Source organism: Amblyomma maculatum, chromosome 1 (assembly GCF_055883805.1).
Source record: "Amblyomma maculatum isolate TAMU_Amacu chromosome 1, ASM5588380v1, whole genome shotgun sequence".
In the NCBI taxonomy this organism is placed as follows: Eukaryota; Metazoa; Arthropoda; class Arachnida; order Ixodida; family Ixodidae; genus Amblyomma; species Amblyomma maculatum.
The window spans coordinates 71,849,257-71,869,177 of record NC_139344.1 but is presented as its reverse complement, the minus strand read 5'-3'; positions in this window follow the sequence as shown (position 1 = coordinate 71,869,177).

Sequence of the window (19,921 nt, the reverse complement as noted above, 5' to 3'; positions counted from 1 at the left end):
ACACCAGGTGGTTCGTCAGCAACGCCATCCCGATTACTACCACCAACCAGAACTAGTTTCCGCCCGCATTTATTCGGTCCGGTGGCGCCAGCAACCTGTGTGTTATAGCTGTGGCATGACCGGACACATATCCCGGTATTGCCGTCGGCGGGGCCTGCTACCACAAGATCATCGCTCGCTGCCCAACGTTTCTGATCATTTCGACACTGAATATTATCCGACACCGACTCTGGATACATACCGCCCGGCACAGATGCGAAGCGGATCCCCTTCTTCGGACGGCAGCTTGACGCCGCCAACCCAAAGACAGCGACGCTCCCAGTCTCCTCGGCGACGTTCTTCCCCTCCGGGAAACTAGGATTGGCCGATGGGGGTGAGGTTGCCGGAACATCGTTCCCAGTACATCTGCCTGTGTTCATGTTAAAGAACAAAGTATTATTATATGTGCTGAGTAATCAATCATTTGCATATCACGGTGATGGCAGCCCCAGGGTTTGGTTCCAGGGGGAGCAAAAGGGCTTCCTTTTAACCAGAAAAAAGAATATCAATGATTTCCTTGTTTACTTTTTATTTGTCAAACAATACCTTTCCCTTTGTTATTGAGCAATAAATGGCAAACAAAGTAAATGTTTTAACCTAACTCATGCTTTGCATACAACGGTTCTGTGGGCAATTATGATATATAATCATTTATATATTTAGCTTACAATATTATAGCTTGAATAATAGTGTTATGCTTCCAAGGTCTTTATATCTTGATTTGAGAAATGACTAGAGGAAAATTTTACTTGCTAGAAGGCTTCTAAGGGGGGAGGGGGAGGGAGGGGGCAGCTCATTCATTTTCCACCATGTAAGTTAAGACCACAGCTGCTTCATGACCGTTTCACTTCAAGCTGACCAAGAGCTTGCCCGTCTTTGTGCCAGCAAACTATACATACCAAGTATACTGGATAAGTTTAATCAAACTTTAAATTTGGTAGAGTGCTCTAGGCTGGTGAAACCGAGAACTATTCAGAGTTGATTGCCTTAGTCTTCAGTGGCTTTCCATTTGCCATGGTTGTTCTGCAGTTAATAAAAACTAATTAGTGACTTCTTTATTATTGGCCCCAGGAGCAAAGCATCAGTTCTAAAGTTGTAGATACAGCTACCCACAATGTTTGCATCACGGTATGATTTCCATAAATTTATTCACTGCCTTCCAAATCGAGCTACCATGTGACTAGCTGCCCCCACACATTTCTTACCCACATCATGTAAAGCCACATCATAAAGAGCACTCATGACAAAAGCCAATTTTGTTCTCTGAGCCACGGTTCGGGACATTGAAGTGAAATTGCTGTCAAAACTTTATGCAAAATAGAAGGCACCTAGGTGCAAACATTTCTATCAGCTGTTTTGGAAGACAGTTTACTACTTCCTTATTGATACTAATTGTTCTTGAAGCCAATAATTTAAATGTTAACTATATAGCCTTAATCATTATAAGGTTCAATAATGAAAAGCAGACTAGGCCAGGTAACTCTCAACAGCCTTCAGCTGGATTAATTCACTGGCCTAGGCCACATTGACTTTTGAAAGCTAGGACACCTGCTATATAACACACTCCATGGTCTCTCTTTAGTTGCGTCAATGTCACAGACACCTTCTGTTTTAAGTATATCACACAATATGCTAGAATTTGACTTTGGGAACTCTAGGATTAAAAGAATGTGTTTTATTGCACAAGCGTTTTTCAAATGAAAATAAATTGCATCTACCCAACATCAATGCTTTCGTAAAGCAGCAGCACAAAGAGAGCCCCCTGGAACAAACATCTACTAACAACAGGGCAAACTGCAGCTAATGTATATACCTTAATTGTCATCCTGGGTAATAATTACACCGGCTCTATTCACACATAGCAATAGCTATACATGTTTCATGCCGAAATGCTCATGCTTTAGCTTGCATGTGACAGCCCTGAACTGCATCCAAGAAATCAATCAGTTGTGAGTGAGCTGTTTTTCTCTTCAGGTAATGCCGTTGAGTCTCTATTTCCTTTTCACACATCTGTCCCATATTTCATTTTAATTTTCGTTTAGAGGGATGTGGTGGAAGTCGAAAGAGAGATTCCATTTGTTCACACTTGAGGCTGTTCATTGTAGATCCTCTTCCATAATTCGTATCTTTCTTGGGTTGACGCCCGACTACTGTGCTGGAGTATCCGGGTTCGATCCCGACCGCCGGCTGCTGCGTTTCGATGGAGGCGAAACGAAGAGGCGTCCGTGTGCTGTGCGATGTCAGTGCACGTTAGGGATCCCCCGGTGGGCACCCCTTTCTCTTTATCCACTTTCACTCCCACCTTCCTCCCTCCCTGACGGCGCGGTTCAGGTGCCTACAGAAATAAGTGACAGATACTCCTTTCCCTTCTGGTGAAACAATTCTTCTTATTTTTTATCCCGAGTTGCGCTGGTTCAGGCTCTACTACATTTTTTTGTAGCCCTTTTCTCTATACATGCCCGGACCGTCATATCATTCCTTTTTGAGTGTTTCAGCATTCGTGATTTTAACGCCTGGTGAATGTTGCCATTGCAGATTCTCGTCTTTTATCCTCACTGCACACGCATATACCTTGGCATCAACGGGACCTATGCGTGCTACTTTTGCAACTAATAACTCTTTATTGGGCTGAATTGGGCCCACAAAACTATAAAATAAAATGGCTTCGTCAATAGCAGCAATTGTGCTCATCGGTCGTCGAACTATGAATGCACATTCATTCGACAGTGCTCAATTTAACTTCGGCATAGAAGCATCTAGATAAATCAGCGAAGGCATATTGGAAAAATCAGAAAAGTGGACAGACGATTGTGGCGACAGCTACGAACCGTGCGAGCAAAGGCTAATTCAAATTTACTGTGGTGGCCATGTAAGCACTCAAGAATTCTACTGAAGCGCTACTCATTTAGCAGCTGACGAGAGGCCATGACCACAGCAAGAAACACGCCATGGGGATCCCGAGACAAGCGAACTGCGCCGAGGTGGCGAAATCGGTAGCACCCCGCAGCACGGGTTGCGCCCCAGCTTTGAATATCATTTGAGGGAGCATGCTACTGGGCAGAAGGCGATGCCTGGGCGTGCCGTCCGGCTGAAAAAACGATCGCACAACACTTCTTTTGCACCACGTCCTCAAGCGGCCAGAAAACGTGCAGATCGCAGGCTTACGGAACCGGTCGAAAAGCGACCGTACAGCGGCCTTTAGATGTGCCTATGTTTAAACGCGGCGTGAGCTGCTGGTTTCAAACCTCGCATGTCCAGTCTCACCTCCTAATCGCCTGCTTCTTTCCGCTCAGTGTGTAAAATGGGGCGTGCAGCTCAAACATGCGTTCGTACACTACATGTATGTTCCAAAACAAAAGCAATTGAAACGTGTGTCGCAAGTGAAACGTGTCTTGTTTCCAGCTGCCATTCTCCGGAGGATGGGCCTGGCGTGAATACATCAAAGCTTTGGGAGGCTTCCCATCCATTGCACTCCCTTCAAGATCCTAGTGCTGAGCTGCACCTGAGAGCATGACAAACCTACTGATCATCTTCGCGTTAGGGCTTCAGTGATTGTGCACTGTTCAAACAGCGCTTGTTCTGCCATCTCAGGTAGCAGCTCGCAGGTAGCCAATTGATGATTGGGTGTTTAGCTTCCCCGCTGCTTTTGGTGTCAATGCTGTGTGCTCATTGTGTGGCGCCAGGACGTTTCCATCGTCACCAGGAGTGAGACCTACTGCAGGTTGTTTTGATTGTTCATGTGTGCTTGGTGTCAGCACTATGTGTTTAGTGTGCAATTTGGATGTTCACAGTGCCGCTATAGAAGTGAGATCCGGTGCACCTGTGCTGTTGGTGTCGGCCTTGTCAGCTTTGTTGGGTGCTGAAACGTTCAGTGTCAACACATGTGAAGCCGCAGCTGCCAACATTGGGCTTTTCACATATATAGCAAACCTTAAACTTAAAGGTTGCCGCTGTATCAGGCTCCAGCATATTTAAGCACTCATTTTCGCGGAGACAATTGGTATAGTTGTGAATGGTCTGCTTTTAAAGTGTCATTCGCAAGAATGCATATGTTTGCAAGTGTTTATGCAATTAACAAGGCATATTGGATTCATTTATAGCAGCGTATCTACACACAACTTTTGAAACCCCTCTATTAGCCCGCAGAGATCACATACTCATATTCCTGTATCCAGTGTGAACAATGTGTTTTGAGTACTGATGCTTGCTGCCATTGCTGCCGCAGGCCTGTATCAATATATTTAAACCCTTATGTCGAAGGGCGAACTTGCGCAATAAACAAAAATAGTACTGATACTACCTGTTGGTGCAAGCAGGCACGTAGTGTGCTTGCCAAGAATGTGAGAGATATTTCCAACTCCCTTAATACTCTGTCCGCAGTCTTGAAGACGTTTTTCTCAGGCTACTGACCACGATAAATATGCTCTGCAGCAAACTCCAGCTCTGAACCATGGCTTGTCCTTTATGCAATATGTATTTGTGTATTAAGTTTTCAGTGTTGGCTAAGCAAGTGTAGTAAAATGAGGGGCTCGTAATGGCCCGCATGATTGGTTTGCTTCGTGGGGTTTCATGTCCCAAATTGACTCAAGCTATGAGAGATATTGTAGTGAAGGTCTCCAGAAATTTCAACCACCTAGGGTTCTTTAACATGCAGTGACGTCGCACAACACACAGGCGGAAGACAAGAGTCAGATGACAAGTAATCAAAAGCTTTGAGAGTATTGTGACGGTTTGAACGTATATATGCATAAAAATTTTATTCATCATAGCCATATGGACAGCGAAGTCATGTGATGACTGAAATGTAAATTATTACAAAGTAATGCGCAATACGTGGGCATCCTTAACTATGACCTATATATGTGGCATACTGAACAGTACTAGCTGAGCGGCTGTGTAATCTTACTTTCATGGGTACCACTACCCTTGAACAGAACATTACAGATATGGAAAAATATTTACTTGATCAGAAGCCTAATTGATTACAGTGGTAATTTCAAAAGAGTTGATCTATGCCATTATTAATCTGAAATTATTTAACAAAATCACCGCCATACTGTTGCTTTCAATGCATTTTCAAGTCATACTGTTTCTAGCTAAATTACATTTACAAACACTGTAATTGATTCTAAGTAATGATTTACCTGATGTTTATGTACCACTGAGCCGTTTCTGTTCGTGTAAGCACCTTTAATTTGACACTATTTGCAAGTGGTACTCTCCCCCATATGGGCAGACACAGGACAATTACCTAATGGAATGTGAATGCAGTGTGAGAGTGGGAGCTACGCAAGAGACAACCAGTATGAGCAGGGTAGTTAAATCACCCTTACAATTCCATAGCAATTCACTGCTATACTGGTTGGACATAAACCTAGCTAAGTTTTACGTGGGTATTCATTCTGATGAAGGAATCGATGATCAAAAATATGAGTCTACTCACAACACCACAGAAGTGAAGAAAAGCTCTGCAATCACAATACATAAGGTAACATGTTTCATTTCATGTTTCAAACTGACGTAAATGACTTAATAGATATAGTAAATTCTGCACTCTTCCATTTATACGACTGGACAGACAAAAACGGTTTAAAATTTAATGCCACAAAAACTAAAGCAGTCATTTTTAAAGCAAATAATAAGACAGTTAAACTAACAAAAGATATTTACTTCAATAGCGTTCCTTAGATATAGTACCAACATTTAAGACGCTGGGCGTCGTATTCAATGAAAAAATGACCTGGGATGATCACATCTATTTTATTGTAAACAAACTCTCGCAGACAATTGGATTGCTATATCGCCATCGTCACATCTTGCCTTCAAAAGCAATGCTCGCAGTTTATCATTCATTATTTAATTCTCGCCTCAGCTGCTGCAATTTAGTTTGGGGTAAAATATCAGAAGAAAATTTAAGAAAGTTACATATCTTACAAAAAAGCTTTTTAAGAATACTTGAAAATGTCCCTAGAACATACCACACACTAGAACTCTTTTCTAAGCATAAAATACTTCCGATTACTAAACAGTATAACTTTCATTTACTGTGCCGCGCTTTAAAACTCAAGATTACTAATAACACGTCTTTTTTTCATAAACTGGCTAACACTGAACTCAGCTACAAAGTCTACGAAACGAGAAATATCGATAAGTGGCATATTAAAACATACAGAACAACATACGGCTGTCAAACACTGGAAAATACGCTGCCATGTCTCCTGAATTCCCTTCATTTCAATAATATCCCTCTAGAATATACCTCATACAAAAAACTGCTTGAATATTTCCTACTGAACGACACTCCATTATGAAAGTAAAAATTCTACATGGTGATTTTATTTTACATGTGAATAATTATGTATGTGGTTTTATTTTTGTTTTTGTGACGAATACTTGTCATGTGCTTATGTAGTTTTCTGTGATACATGTATTGTCATTTTTTATAAATATGATGTGCTACTTTTGCTGCCAAAGTAAACGGCTGGGTGCCTGTGGCCTTGTCAAGCTGCCCAAGAGGCAGCTTTTACTGTAGGCATCCTGCCACCATGTACTTTGTGGTGGTGAAATAAAGTTATTATTATTATTATTATTATCATCATCATCATACTCACAAAATGGTGCTTCATTTGGTGATGTGATACATTGCATCTGGGGCTTTACATTTCAGTTGCATTTTTGATATTAAAGCAGTTCTTATACAGGATGCTGGTACTACCCATGCATGACTTCATGTAGTTCCGCTTGGCCTGTGCCATGTACAGAACGCTGAAAACCGTCCCTCTATCTGAAGGAGCCTAGCCGTTGGCTAGGCTCCTTCAGATAGTAGCATCACAATATTTCACATGACAAGCTACAATCCTTCAACATTCAGCCCTTTAAGGCCCAGAATCTTTTTAAATTGCTGCCGTTTTTCTTTAGGTTATTGAGCAGGCTGAGGGCATGGAAACAGTGTGCATAACAGGCCATTTTTCTCAGATTCTGTATCATGGTATATTAATTGTTTGTAGACAATTACTTGTGGTTGTGTTATGCCACACTTCACTTCCAAATGGTCATCATTGAACTATTTATGTGAATCACAAAGGGGGGGGGCGCTATATTTGAATGTAATGATTGGATTGCAATATTCCAAGTTTGAAAGCATTTTGTTCCAATGCATGTGACTTTCCTGCTTACAGAAATTCTAGTTTTTCTGCAGAAAAGTAACACTATTGTCGTACAGGAGAACAAAATTGCATACTGTTTCTCAGGTCAGCTCGATAAGTGCAATGTTGTCACTTGTCTAGCATCTTAATCTTTGCTTTTGCTGTCAAGTGACAGCCTCCAACAAAGCCTCCAGCATTAGGTTTTCAGTGCTGACAATACCTTAAATAATTACAGCATGGAAAGGAGGTCATGATCACAACACCCAGCACCAATAAATGGTTGTTCAATTATTTGTGCACTCTCCTTTGTACCTGATTTCAGTAGGGATGGTAAATACCGCAAATGAAAGTATCATGTTCTTTGTACTTGCTAATATTAGAACACTGATTCTTTGACTGCATTTGCACTAACAGCTTGTATTGACAATGGTTAACCTATTACTTGAAAGTAGATGGGATGCTACAATTATCATAGGGTGTTTCGCTGGGTTTAAATGAAATTTTAGGGGAAAAAAGGGGGGCACATACCCACCAATATGGCGTGCAGAGAAATTGCTGTTTAGCATTACACAACATGATACATTTTGCACTCAATCTTTCGAATGGTACCTGTGTAGCATTTACAGTATTGCAATTGATTGATTTATAAACTTTATTGGGGAAAATTGGGGTTAGGGGTAGTTAGTTAGGAAAGAGCAGTAGTCGGCAGTCGTCTGTCCAGGAGTCCATTGGCCTCAGCAGCGGCTCTGGCCCGCTGTACCAGTATGAGCTGATGCTGTAATTCCGAGTCGTCTAGAAGGTCCTCCCAGTGCTCAAGACTAGGGCTATCTATTTTAGGCATTATGGAGCTTGCCCTACATCCCCATGTTGTGTGGTATAGTGTAGCAGTGTCTCCTCACCAGACACATTTGCTTTTGTATTGTGTTGGCTATATCTTTTGGTGCAGGGCTCTGTTTGGATATGTTTGTTTGTTTGTAGGCGCTAAGTGTACTGGCTTGTTCTCGGCTTAGTGTGTCGTGTGGAAGTGCGTACTTTCTACGCCTCTCCCTACACGCTCGTATGGTTTCTCCGTATGTTTCTGGTGTTGTGAAAGGCTCTACCGATGGCTCGGACGTCCGGCTAGTGAAACCTCGGACGACGGCATCTACTCTAATTTTACCCTCCCCCCCAGCGTCGGGGACCCAAACAATCTTGTGTTGCCTACTTGGGTCTGTTCCTTCTGGCCAGCCGGCTAGGAACTTGTTTGCTATGCGATGAATCCTGTTGTTTTGGAAGGCTGGACAGGGAGCTTGCGAATCCGGGATTATCCAGTAACTGTGTTGTGTTCGGTTTGCTTCCAAGATTGCTAGGGCTATTGCCACCTCTCCCGCTGTGTGGATGCATTTGGTTTGTATACTTGTTCCGTATATGAGCGTACCTCGTGAGTCAGTGACCGCGGCTGCGGTCGCCTCTTTGCCTCTGTACCTCGCTGCATCGACGTAGATGACAAAATATTTTGTGTTCAGATGTTTGTCAAGGGTTTTGGCTCTGGCTTCCTTCTGCCCTTATGATTGCCAAGGTCCACATTTCTGGGCAGTGGCCTGACCGTGAAAGTGTCCCTGATGTCTGGTGCATATTTGTGGTTTCTGCGCTACTGTCGTCTTTAAGGGTATATCCGAGTTCCGTAAGGAGAGCACGGCCCGTCTTGGGTCTGGTAAGTCTTCTGATCTTGGAGTCGAGCATAGCTTCGCTATGCTCTTCGCAAGTACAGTGCATGCCCATATCGTCAAAATTGCTGTTAGAGGCGTATGGTGGCAATTCCAGAGACAGTTTGTATGCCTTCCTGATTAGCATGTTTATCTTGTTTCTTTCCGTCTTGGTTGTTTTAAGATATGGGAGACTGTAGGTGAGGCGTGGGATGACGAGGGCTGTCACTATCCGTATTGCGTCTTGTTCTTTGATTCCCCTTCTTTTGTTTGTTATCCTGCTTATCATTCTAGAGATTTGGTTGGTCACAGTGGTAAGAGATTTGATCGTGTGATTACGCTTGTCTCCTTCTTGTAACCACAGCCCTAGTACTTTCTTGTGTCTGTCTGACGAATCAGGTGTCTGTTCATGATTATGTCGATGTCCAGTGTTTACCTGCTAGAGTGTGATCTTATGTATTGTGATATCTCTGGTCAGCACTGCATTTTGCTAGAATGAGCGAAAATTTTCACGTTCTTACGCAGCAAGTTCTAACCGTTCTTCTTTTTCCCCTGTGGACCCCTTCTGGGTCAATACTATTACATCGTCTGCGTAGATTGCATGTCTTATGCGTTGTATGTTCCTGAGTCTTCTCGCTATCCCTATCATGGTAATGTTAAACAGTATTGGAGATATAAATGATCCTTGTGGCATGCCCTTGTTAGGAGTTTTTCTCATTTCTGATCGTATATTATTAATCTCAGTGGTGGCTGTTCTGTCCGTTAGAAACACCTTGACATACCAAAGGTCTTTCTTCCACAACTTGTTGCCGAGAGTTCCCCGAGTATTGCTTTGTGGCTAATGTTGTCAAATGCGCCCTTCAAATCTATGGCCAGTATGATGGTCTCATTTCTTGGCGTTATTCTGTTTGACAGTCTCCTTTAGCTGCAGTAGGACGTCCTGTGTAGAGAGCCTGGGCTCTAAGCCAAACATCATGTCCGGAAACAGGTCATTGTCTTCCAGATAGTTACTCAGTCTTAACTTTTTCATAAAGCTTCCCCTCGCAAAAGGTCAGCGAATTGGATCGGAGATTATCCAGGCTAGGTGGTTTGCCTGGTTTGGGGCTCATTATGATCTCCGCGTGTCTCCATTCCTCGGGAACTGTACCTTGGTCCCAGTGTTTGTTGATAAAATCTGTTAGTATCCGGATTTGCTTGACATTTAGGTTTCTAATTGCCGCGCTGTTAATCTGATCTTTGCCTGGGGCTGTATTCTTGACAAATGATCTGGCCGCAGCATGTACCTCGTCTGTTGTTTGCAATGCAATTCGTATTAAATACACTAGTACAAAATTACATAAACATGCAACATTCTTATTTAGTGGTCCTAGTTCATCTTTGCCTTCATCATTGTGTAAGTGCATGCAAAATGTTTTCAGCCAGCAGCAAGCTCAGTATGGTGGTAGGCTGCATTCTGTTCTTATGCTAGTTGGTCACTGTCTAATAAGGGCAGTGTCCAGCAAGCAGTTGCATGCCTGTTGTTTATGTAGTATTTTTTCGAGAATAATTTTTCGTCAGTAATTCAGTAAAATAAAGTGTGTCCGTTAGTCGCCTTGCTACCAGCCCCCATAATTTCGCATTATCAAGCCCTTGTGTTGTTGCTAGGCCCAAAATTACATCATTCACATCACAGCTTGCAGCCCGTCAGCCTGTGGGTACTCATGTTGTCTGAGTACAATAGTTTACGGAGCTTGATTGTTAGATCCCGAGAAGCCTGCTTCGATTCTGGCCTTGGTACCTGCGTTTAAATAGTAGCTAAACACAAAGCTGGTGGTGCACTGTTGAATCTCAGTGCATGTTAAAAAAAAGGCGCAGTAAGCTTGTCCACATCCCGACTATGGCACTGCTTAAAACTTGACATTCAAAATTTTCTAAACAAAAACAATCACGTTTTCAAAACGTATGGACAGAGGATGTACAGACAGCACTAAATGTGTGATTGATTGAGCACACAGTCGGTTTGTTCATATTCAGTAGGTGACCGGCGGACCCGTCATCGGGAAGTGTCCGCCATATGAGGACAGATGAAAGAAAAAATGGTAGTGATATTGATTGATTGAAGCCTTTCTTGCCATTTTTGCGTTAACTTCAGAGTGATTGTAACTGCAATTCGCTCCAATTGCAGCCCAAATGCTTTGTGAACATAAACACGATCCAAGGACAAAAGTTTGCGTTGGTCACTGTTCGTTTACAGTACGGAGACAGTAAAATAGAGGCATGTAGAGAGCACAGCATTGCATTAAAGCCACCGGCTATCACAGACGTGACACAGGCATGATCATACACGCGCAAAACATCACTTCACCACAAGATGCATGCACACGGCGTACAAGATGATAGCACGCACACGCACACACACACACACGCACACACACACGCACACACACGCGCACACACACGCGCGCGCGAGTCGAATGAAAGTATATATATCACAGCACGCGCGTTTGGACGCGGAAGATCTTCGGCCAGCACCGGAGACGCACTTAGCACAAAGACGATTTTATCACACGTTCTATTTTTGTTGTTTTTTTCACTGAACGCTCACTGATTCATGATGTGCTTGGTTGCCTTACTGCACCGCGAAAGGGCCCAAATGCTTCGTATGCTTGCAGCGAGGTGCCAAAATGCAGAACCAGTGATGTCAGCAGGTAGAGAGAAATACACTGCTAGAGAACGAATGCTGACAGAGGAAAAAAAAGAAAAAAATATACGAACTAGTGAGCAAACAGGCCAAACAGCAATACACCCGACTGCAATCTTCGTTGCTCACTTCGGCTCAGCTCTTGTTCACTAGAGTGGCCTCCTTGAATGCCCTCAGCAACCATTTTGGGCATTTTACCTCATGACACAATCTTAAGCCGCAAAATCAATGACACAGATTTAACACAACGCAAGAGTGAAGGAATGTTTAAATCTGAAAGCGAGGACGGGGCCAGCGCGTCCCTGCTTTCCCCTATTTCGTTATCTAGGTACCTAGCGTCCTTGTGTCTTAACTAGTGGTCTTCGGCTGACGGCACTCGTGGAGTTTTCTGTGCACTCTGCATAGCCTTCGAGACGCTTATCTGTCTCGGAAGCTATCCTACGTTCCTACAAATGGTGTGTAAGCTAGTGCTAACTAGAGACCCCGGTGCATGCTGCGAAATGTTGAAATTGTGGCGGTGTTAGTTTGTCAAGCACTACAACAGTGCTCCACGAGTGCCGTCAGCCGAATACGCCATAAGGCAGCACACTAGAGTCGTAATCGTGCAAGAGACTTGAAAAAAATATGACTTACCTGCTGTCGCCGGTTCGCCTTCCCGCTGCATCTTAGGCTTCGTCTACTCGATGAGCGCGCGAGAACCAGCTGATGATGTTTGCTACAATAATAGGGAGGCCCAGTGAAATCGAAAACGGTTTGTTCGCAGAAAGCTAACGTTGCGATTACGGCGACTTGAAGAGCCCATAGCTGGAGACATATAATAAAAGCAATGCATTTTCTTTTTTTTTCTTTTTTTTTTTGCAGGCAATCTCTCACTATGGGTATGTGCCATGTGCACCGAGGTAAAAGAAGAAACCAGTCTACTGCGAACCATGCGCTCTGCATGGCACAGCTTTCTTTTTGTATTTCTAATATCATGGGACTTGATATCGGCGAGTACGTTACGTACTCAAAATAACGGCTTGAGTGCGCGTGTGTTTCTCTTGTGTTTGTGTTTGTTGCGCCACATATCTGAATACGTTACGTACCAGTTAGATTTAAGAGAGATTTAGCTTGCCCGAGACGTACTGACGTAGGCTTATACCGGTTTGCCGGACCCCTCCTGCGCACGCGCATAGAGAGGGGTGAGTGCAATCGCGGCCACTGCACCTGAGTGAGAGGTGTCCGGTAAGCCGATATACGGGTACGTCAGTACGTCTTCGGCAAGCTAAATCTCTCTTTAGCTTGCCAGAGACGTATTACGTTTACCGGAGACGTACAGACTTAGACGTATCAGACACCTACTGCGCATGCGTGCAAACTGATGTAGACGTATCCGGCTGATACCGGGCAAAACGTGTTTTAGCTGTACGTATCGCCCATACGTCAAACGCATGGAGGAAGGAACCAACTTGCGAGAGGCCCTTGCCATTCCCAATGCATTGGAGAAAGTGTGGCGGAAGTGACGTCAAAATTTAGGGTTAGCCAAGTCGGGCTAACTGAACTGAAGTCGGGCCATTAGCAACGGCGACGCTGTTGCTATGAAAACTAGGGCCACTAGCAACAGCGTTGCTAAGGGCCCTAGGTGCGTGAGCGTCGCGGAGAAAGAGAATGCGGAGGGTAAACGAGAAGGATAGACGTTGCAGCGTCCGGTCGCGGCGCGGCCGCGCCGGCTTCAAAAAAAAAAAAAATAACGTCAGGGCCTCTCCTAAGTTCTTTCCTTCCTCCATGTGTCAAACGTATCGGCAGACGTACATGCAGATGATGATGATGGCTATCCAACAAAAAAAGGTAGAACCTATTTGTAATAAATACTTCAAATAATGTCACAAACATGTCACATGCAGATCCCCCGAAGTCATCATGTTGGCATGTTAGCTGTGTTTTGAATAATTATTATTTTGAGCTCACTTTTAACCACTTTGACACCTGCAGCAAGCCTGAACAATCCAAGCCTAGTTGCATTAAGTCCGTTTGTTTTGGTTTTGGTGCTCGAATGGAGGACGGAAACAACTGCTCGCGTTTGCTGGTGTTCGGTCGTGTGCTAAAGTTTGCTCTTGCTATCGGTGAAACCTGCCCACGTTACGTTACATCATGCCGACAGCGTCCTTCACCCTTAACGACAGGCAGCTTTTAAGCATCCTATCATGGGATGAAATTGAAGACATGCGTAGATTTCAACGGGAGCGCGACATTCCAAAGCCTCGAAGGAACTTACGTGAGCGTGGTACCCTTCAACATCGGCGCCAACAACAACACACTGTTCAACAGGATTTTTAGATTCTAGAAAGAGGATTTCGGAGAGCTGCAGTTAGCCCTCCTAATTCCAAATGAGGTCATCAGTGCGCAGTGTGTCAGGGTCTCCGGCTCCGAGGCACCTTGGCACAGCTCGATTTTCATGTAAAATACTAGAGCATATCATTTTCAAACATATAACCACATTTCTAGAACGTGAAAACATACTATCTCCTCACCAACATGGTTTTCGGGCTGTGTTGTCAACCATCACACAACTAACAGAAGTAGTTCATGACCTTACCCTTTGCATTACCAACCATTCACAAGTCGACATGATTCTACTTGATTTATCTAAAGCTTTTGACTGCGTGAGTCATAACAAGTTAACTGCAAAATTAGAGAACATTATTGGAAAGGGAGAAGTTTCTGCTTGGATAACAAATTTTTTAACAAATTGTTTACAGTTCGTTATAGTCGATCATACGCCATCTGATACCGTCTCTGTAACATCTTGGGTTCCACAAGGCTCAGTTCTCGGCCCACTTCTCTTTGTGATGTATATCAATGACATAACGAATAATATAGGGTGCAAAATTAAACTCTTCGCGGATGATTGCGTTATATACAAAGAAATTAAAAGCCACAATGACCATCTCATCCTTTCCGAATCTCTCAACAGGGTATCCGAGTGGTGCTCCCTCTGGCAAATGTCTATTAATGTTAAAAAATCAGTAGCCATGACAATTACAAGAAAAAAGCAATCCTCTCTCTTCACCTACAGCGTTAATGGTACACCGTTTAAAAGTTGATGAATATAAATACTTGGGAATAACACTGACATCAAATATTAATTGGGAGGCACACATAAATAACATTATGACTACAGCACTACAAAAATTATTTTATTTAATAAGACGCCTAAAGACCACACCAATGAATATTAAGCTTCTGGCCTATAAAACATTTGTCAGACCAATTTTAGAATACGCTAACACAATTTGGTTTCCTTATACAGCAACTAACATAGCTAAACTCGAACGCGTGCAAAGAAACGCAGCAAGGTTTATTCACAGCAAATACAGGCGTCCCTTCTCTTAGCTCGTTCAGATTTAAACACTTATCGACTAGAGCAAAACAAGCCCGACTAAAATTTCTTTATCAACTACTACATGGCCAGTACAAAATTGATACAACTACGTACATATCGCATTCACTGTCTAGAATAACACGACACCACCACGAGCATGCGCTAACGGAATACTCCTTTTCTAACGACTCCTTCAGGTACTCTTTCTTTCCTCGCGCGGTAAGAGAATGGAATCAGTTAAGCTCATCTCTAAAAAACACAAATTCATTGTCGCAGTTCGTAACCCAACTAGAGTTAATCACAGGAGACCATTAATGCTTCTTACTTTTATTCCCGGTTCCCTTTACACGTTACTAACAATTCGTAGGATTAATATGGGGTACACCGACTATTGTTATCTTTTTATTTTGTTTGTTTGTTTGTTTTTTATGAAATCCTGCCATACTGTTGCGAGTATTGTTCGGTTGTTTTTCCCAAAAAATTGTATACTTTGTTGTCCGCATTTATTGAACTGTTTAGAATTCTTTCATTTCTTTTATATTGTATGCTTGTAACATAACATGTATGTTTTTGCCCGTCTGCTAGGCTCTCGGCTGAGAGCGGCAGTACTGTTAAATAAATAAAAATAAATAAATAAACAACACGAGCAGGCGAATACATCGGTGGCCTGCTGGACGAGCTGGCGCTGTTCTTCCTCACGCTCAGCACCAAGCCAGTCCACCAGGTCCAGATAGTATGGGAGGGGGTGGGAAAGAAACTCGATTGCAATGCAACCGGGCATGAAAATAGGCAGTGGGAAAGGTTGGCAGGCCGGAATACATGCGGCGTTTTTTTCCACGATTTTCGCGCGTCAAAAACTGCCGCGCCGACGCGACGCCCAGCTCGAGATACATGGAACGACGAAGCGGCGCGAGCGCCGCCGCGGATCCCTCGATGCGAAAGCAAATGCAGCAGCGAGCGGAAATAACCGCAGAGCGAGGTACGTGAGAGAAGCGACGTTGTCCCTTGTGGTAAAATCGCGAAAGTGCTCATTCCAACGCTACTGTGCTAAATGTAGAAAGCATACATAGGTGCGCAAGGATTTGGCTCGCTCGAATGAACGAAGATACTTCGTAATGCCCGCTCGGATACCAGCGGCACGGTTTTCTTTTTTTATTTTTAAAAATTTCACTTCAGGGAGCTAACAAACACACAACGATCCGAGAGTAGGTCGTATACTCACAAAAAAGCGACATTCCGTGCTTGATTAAGCGTTTATTTTTACGATAATCACATTTCTGCGGCCAAACTGCCGCATACCTCGTCAGCCATGGCGGCCATTTTGACATCGGCTGCTCAAACCGGAAATGCCAGTTTTCCGCGCTCCTATTGGCTCGCGTCGGCAGTAGCTTCCGGTTCGAGAGGACGCCGCGCCGCCCACGCGTCAAATATCTGGCAGGGCCAGATCGGCGGCGGCGCGCGTTTTTTCTGACGCGGGGCGTCGAGTGCGCGCCGTCGGGCGTAAAACGCCGGTTTGACGCGGCAAAAACGCTCCATGTATTCCGGCAGGGGAACGGCAGTTGGGGCATGATGGATCACGACGGAATTCGTACAGATATAGCCGTGCAGGGGTTATGAGCGTATTTAGCTGTATCTGCCGAAGGGCATGAGCCGCCCGGAGAGATTAGGATGATGTTCGGGGTAGAGCTTGCGGTCAAGGCGAGCAGCATTGTAATATTCTCTGATGTTGGTGCGAAGAGACAGTCTCGACCCGCCTTCGAAGAACCTTGACTACGGGATGAACGAAGCTCAGTTACGAGTTTCAAGGGCGAGCTGGTTCGCCAGCTCATTGCCGCCAATCCCCTAGTGTACAGGGAGGGATCCATCGGAGGAAGACGGGGCAGGGCTGCAGCGCAACAAGTGTGGCCTGGAGCTCCGTGGACAGATGAGGTGTGAGAGCTTTAGATTGAATGGCACGGATAGCCGCCTGGGAGTCAGTGCATGCAGGCCTACACAAAGGTATATACGTTTAATGCAGAAAATTTTCTCCCATGAAGAATATTTCAGGAGTGACATATCGCCTAAAGGGAATCATCACGGATTTTCACAGAACACTTAAGAACCGATGTTTGCTCGTTCTTTCCAAATTATTGGAGAAAAAGAAAGGCCCGGAACAAAATTTTGCTCTGTGCAATTAAAGGATTTTTGGTTACTGGCGTAGGTAATTGAGTATTAAGCAATTCTAATGAACCTTTCCTTTTGCAATACATAGAAACAATATGAGTAAAAAAATGAGAAACAAAAAGCACCTTAAATTTAGCGAATACATTCTTCATTTTCTGAAATGTTGAGAAAGTTCAGGGAACCAAATTAAAACGAAACGCAACCATCAAGAAAACATTAATAGTTTGTAAACTACTGAACGCCACGGTACCGCCACAATGAAAGTATCGCGCTCATAGTCCTAGCCCACCAAAACGGAACGAAAGCCGAAGGTGACAAACACCAACCAAACAAACAAAACAAACCGTCTTGGAGCGCTGTGATCGAAATTAATACTTAACAACTCGCCGAAATTTCTGCTTTTCTAACCGCTACTACGTGTTGCCTACAAACCTATATAAGACATATTTAGTGTCTGGTGTAAAAACTATTTGACGTAATTTTGTGGCATTGACTAATTTATTGCACTGAAACATATTCCGCAAAAAAATTAGTTATGTGCGGCATTTTATAGTTTTTTCTCCGCTGAACAAGATTATCATACTTAAAAAAAGGCAGAAAGGAGCGCAAACGGCTGTTTTTACAAGAAAGCGAGCACCAGCGGGACCGCCCTCCAAGCAAACGCCGCTGTTGTCTGTAATTGGCCGGACCCATCATGACGTCAAGTTTGGGCATGCCAGGCCGGCGCCGGCGGTGTTGATGCGTGCGCGTCGCTTCAGGGGACTTGAGAGCTCGATCTAAAATCTTATTGATTATTCGAACAATGTAAAACATCTCTAACACTTAGCGTGCGCGTTCGAGCGATCAGCAGTTAAAAAAAAAAAAAAAGAAAAAAAAAACCGGTGCTACGAAAGACGCTGTCGAGTACGTCGACAGCGAAATCAAAGTCAGCACATTTGCGCGAGTCGAAAGGCGCAAGAGATGGCCCGCTTTAACAACTGCACTTTACACACTAAAGCTCGTCTCACTAGCAACAAAAGGAATAGGCATTGTAAGCGATGCAATCATAGTCGACAGCGCGTTCGCCCAACGGCGCAACAACAAATGCACGTGTACTGCCGCTGCAGCTGCCCGTCCTGTATATCTTTGCAGCTAGTTTGCGCGGTGCGCTGTTCAGTGCAGCGCGCGGTGACTCCGGAGCTTTTTTTTTTAAGTGTGGGGGGGGGGGGGGGGGCAAATTTTGTCAAGTCATAATTGTTATTTTTCAGGTCACTTTGATTTTATTTTTTCTTTTAATTTTATTTTATTATTTTATCATTTTATCTTATTTTTTAATTAAATTGAGCCCCAAATTTACACTTTGTAAGTTTAGTTTTACGCAATTTGAAAGCCTTTTACCCCTCAAGAAGAATGAGGCCACGAATTGTTCGCAAGTACAGCCTTCTAAAACACTATCACACATCATACTTTCAAAATACTCGTTACTATACTCACTCAAAATTACCAACATGATTCAAGTTCAGGCAATCGAAAAGCTGGTTTAAGAGAATACATAACTTTAGAGAGCCAACAAAAAGTAGTTTAAGGGTCCCAAAAACTGACCTTCAGATTCTTTGCGAGAAGAAATTGTTATGTTGGCTCAAGGGTGGCCTATTCTTGCAATCTGTCAATTTTCACGCCAGCGAACGAAACTTGGGCAAAGAAATGAAAAAGGGCCTTAATTTGGTATGAAATATATATTAAAAAACCTTAGTTCGAAGAAGTATACGCGCGAACAATATACACTTGAGTTAAGGAAGTTCCCCTGGTTCTTGCTCATCAACTGTGGTCAGTCATTCAATACTTGTTTTCTTTTTTTTTTTCTTTTTTTTGGGGGGAGGTGGGGGGTATTAATTTAGTTCACGCAAAGAAAAAACTTTTCAAAATGGTGGCAGTCCATGCTATAGCTCATTTACTGCCCAGTCTACATTTTAACATCCTAGAATTTGATCGCTCATAAAAGTGATTTTAGTGTGAGCAGTTTATTTTACATTTGAGCAAAAGGGGCTCACTAGAGTCGGAGGGTGTCGAACAGCGCGGAGCGCCACTCCGCAACAGCTGCGTATCTGCTGGTTGACCTCATGGGATCTTTGAACACGCTTTACCTTCAGCTTCAGCTTCAGAACCGCTTCAGCTTCCCTTTAGGCGGAGTGGCTTGTTGGGCGAGTTAGTTGAACGTCATTTTAAAACAGTGCTAGAACACGGACAGATTGTGGATAGAGTGAAGCATGCAGTTACATGCGGAAAGACATACGTTGGCTGAAACATTTATAACAGAAAAGGAACGGGAATCTTGTCAACCATTGCCAGGACTGCCAGTGTGAACCCTGCTTCCAAAAGACGGAAGTAATAGGCCGAAACCAAGATCAAATAGCAAGAGAAAATATTGAGGCAGTAAACATAGCAGATTCTAAATAAACATGCGTAAGCTGTACTTCCCTAACACTTCAAGCGAAGGAAAGGGCTTTTTTGAAAGAGAGAAGAGGACGTATTAGGACATGTGACGGGACTGTTTGTCGACTTTTTATCTGTCGCTTCCTATAAAAAGAAACGCTTCATGAATAAAAATTCACTTGTCAGTTCAGCGTGATGTGTGTTTGCCTCTTCATATGTGTCCGTGTTCTAGCCCTGTTTTAAAATAACCCTGCTTTCCAGAAAATACCACAGCTGAATCGCCGGCATATGCAGTGCGTACCGTACAAACATTTATGGAGATGATTTCCTCAAAAGAACATAGTATTCCCCTTATTATAGGATGTTGGGGCAATCTGAGTGAACTGATGCGAAATGTTAGTCGCAATATTTAAGAGTGCATTACGCGAGCTTTCTT